The sequence below is a fragment of the Elephantulus edwardii genome, unplaced genomic scaffold, assembly GCF_000299155.1.
Source record: "Elephantulus edwardii isolate Elephantulus edwardi_28Jun2011 unplaced genomic scaffold, EleEdw1.0 scaffold00053, whole genome shotgun sequence".
Lineage (NCBI taxonomy): Eukaryota > Metazoa > Chordata > Mammalia > Macroscelidea > Macroscelididae > Elephantulus > Elephantulus edwardii.
In genome coordinates, this window is record NW_006399803.1 from 7,867,694 (window position 1) to 7,871,381 (window position 3,688).

Here is a 3,688-nt window from a genome sequence, read left to right on the forward strand (position 1 = left end):
GCATAGGGTCGCTATGAGTCGGAAATGACTCGACGGCACATAACAACAACAACAACTAGTTTATTTACAAAATTCAAATAAAAATTGAAGCAAATTCTTTCCATTTCCCTCACCCTCCCATCCATCAAATTGTACAACCCAATGATTAATCCCCCCTTCCCCCTGCACATCCACATCCCTCAGCTTCCATCCACCTGGATCCTTATACTCATTCTCCAATAATATGGTTTGGTGCCTTTGAGTTGAGATGACTCAGAGTGACCCTATGAACAACAGATCTGAACTCTGTCCTGTGCGGCACCATTCTTATCATCCTCAACAAATTTAAGTACATTGCCGCAGACACTGTATCAATCCATCTCGTTGAGGTCTCCTTTCGCCGCCTGTCCAAGTATGATATCCCTTTCTAAGGAATAATCTTTCCTAACAACATGTCCAAAATATGTGAGGTGAAATTTCACCATCTTTGCTTCCAAGGAAAATTCTAGTACCGTGTTTAAAGAATTTGACTGTAAACTAAAAAGATCAGTGCTTTGGCCCCACCAGCTTCTGTATGGAGAAATATGAGGCAGACTGCTTCAGTGAAGAAATTCTTTTTTTTTTTATTTTAAATTTATTCTACTGAAAGGTTACAGAGACTTTGGATTTCCATTCATTCATTATTGCACTTTTCTCCCGGACCACCCCTCCCCCCAATTCGCTTTTCTCTTTGACAAGTAAAAGAAGAAATTCTTTCATTTTTATTCAATCCCTCCCCCTATGTCCACTCCACTATGCTACTTTCATTCTGGACTCCTGTCATAATAATAATAATATCTAATCATATATCCTTGGAAACTCTATGGGTAGTTCTATTCTACTCCCTCCTACAAGCTCACCATCATTTAATGGCAGTGAGGTTATGGTTTTGATTACCTACTTTGCAGGCTCTGCATTCCCTTAATTATTTTACTTGTGTCAGAACTTGCACCTACTTGTTAATCTGACATCTTCTATGTATCACTTATCTATGATCAGGCAAAACTATGTTCTCTACAGAGAAAACTGCACTGTGCATTATATATACAATTTCCAAGCCCTAATGCATGCTATTTTTATTTTTGTTAGATGTTATCAAGTAAGTTCCAACTCAGAGTGACCCTATGAACAACAGAACTGCTTGATTTTGTACCACCCTCATAAACTCTGCTGAAATTCAGCCCATTATTACAGTCACTATGTCAATCTGTCTCCTTGAGGATCTTCTTCTCATTCCACTTTTAAGAGGAATGTTTTCCACAATATTCAGAAAGCTTAAAAATCAAGGCTTTAAGATTCTCGTTGCAAATGCATCCAAATATAGTGTTTGTACATTGAATGATTGTAGTATATACACATACCAATTCTTTCTTAGAAACATCCTGTATTTTTGTTTGTTTCCTTTTTTAAAAAAAATTAACGTTAATAGACATTTACAGAGGTTTTGAATTTCCATTCATTCATTGCCGCACTTTTCTCCCTGCCCACCCCTCCCCACCAGTTCTCTCCCCTCTCCGAAAAAAAAAAATTCCTTCATTAGTATACAATTCCCTCACCTCTTGCCCCCCACCCCGAGTACACTTCTCTATGCAACTTAATTCTGGATTCCTGTGCTAACCATAACACTCAATCATATCCCGTCTTAACAACAATCTCTTACCTTTACCAAGACAGTTGAATAGACTTGACCTTTCACTCCTAAACAATGTCAACTGCTCAGCCAAGGCAAGCATACCAATATTCAGGAGTACCTAAGTTAATTATTGATTGTGGCCTTATGGTACTAAATACACATTTTTGTTTAATATCTTTTGTGTAGTTCTGAGCTATGATCAGTGAGGAATTAGAAAAGTACTTTCCTTTGTTTCTGAGTACAAAGAGTGGGTTTGACTAAGCAAGGCTAAATTTCTGGAGGGCTGGAAACATTGAGGATTGTTGTTGTCCTTCTGGGTTTTCATTTCTACAATTTCTGCCTGCTACCTTTACATAAATGTTCAAGGTGGTAGGAGAACTGCACTGCACTTGGACCATACCAGCCAGCATAGACCACAGTTGTGTGGCTGCTTTCCCACCCCATACCCCTAGTAAAGGGAGGATAGCTGTCTCCTGCCAGAAGGGAGTGTAGGTTCACCAGTGCACAGGAAGGATATTCTTAGCAGACAGAGACCACAAGAGCACAGGCATGGAAGTTAGAAGCACTAGGTGGTATTTAGTGAATGCAGAGGTACCATACATAAATTTCAAGGAATGAGTATTGACAATAAACGACATCTTAGTTCTTTTTTATGTCCTTATCTCTTCATAGCCAAAGGGTAAGAAGAAGAAGTTGAGGATTTTTACCAATTTTTGCAGTTTGAAATCGACCAAGTGTGTGATCCACATGCATTGATGATAATTGGTGACTGGCATGCAAAAATTGGAAACAATGAAGAAGGAAAGATAGTTGTAAAGTATGGACTAAGTGATAGAAATGATGTCAGAAAACAAATGATCAAATTTTGCACACTGAATGTTTTATTTATTGCAAATACCCTTTTCAAAAAACACAAATGATGACTTTACACCTCAGCTGATAAACTGCACAGCAATTAGATTGACTACATCTGTGGAAGGTATCATTGGAGAACCTCAACCTCAGCAGTCAAAACAAGGCCAGGTCTTGACTCTGAAATAGATTAGTTACTCCTGTACCAGTTCAAATTAGGGCTGAAGAAAATGAAAACAAATCCACAAGAACCAAAATATGGACTTGAGTCTGTCCCACCTGAATTTCAAAATCATCTTGAGAATAGGTTTGAGGCATTGAACACCAATGACTGAAGAAGACTAGTGCAATGATATCAAAGATATCATCCATGAAAAGAGCAAAAGGCCATAATAAAGACAAAGAGTAAAGGAAAAAATCAAAACAAATGTCAGAAGAGACTCTGAAAATTGCAGTAGAGCACTGAGGAGCCAAAACAAAAGGAAGAAATGTTGAAGTAAAGAGTAAAACAAAGGATCTCAAAGGGTAAGTTGAGAGACAAAGTAAAATATTACAATGGAATAGAATTGAGAACCCTGAAATCAACCCATCTACCTATGGTCAACTGATTTTTGACAAGGAGATGTAATCAGTTAAGTGGGGAAACCATAGCTTTTTAACAAATGGTGTTGGCAAAATTGGAAAAATATCTGCAGAAAACTCAAGCAAGAGCCACACTTCACTCCATATACAAACCAACTCAGGATGAATCATGGATCTAGGACTAAAACCAAGGACTATAAACTTCATTAAAGAAAAGCTTGGAAGAAATCTAGTAGTCATAATCCACAACTTAAAGTCTTACAAGTAGCCTGAAAAATCTCCAACCAGGAGAAGATAAAATAGATGAATAGAACCTTCTAAGAATCAAACCCCTATGCACATTCAGAAACTTCTCCAACAAGGTTAAAAGGGAAGCCACAGACTGGGAAAAAGTGTTTGGTAATGACATGTCAAATAAAGGACTTATATCTAGAACTTATAAAATACTTGAGCACCAGAACAAGATTGTTGTTGTTGTTGTTGTTATGTGTCATCGAGTCGCCTGCGACTCATAGCGACCCTATGTACAACAGCCCTAAAATCCGCTCTGTCCTGTGCCAATCGCACTGTCTCTGACACTCCCATTCCAATTATCCCAGTCAC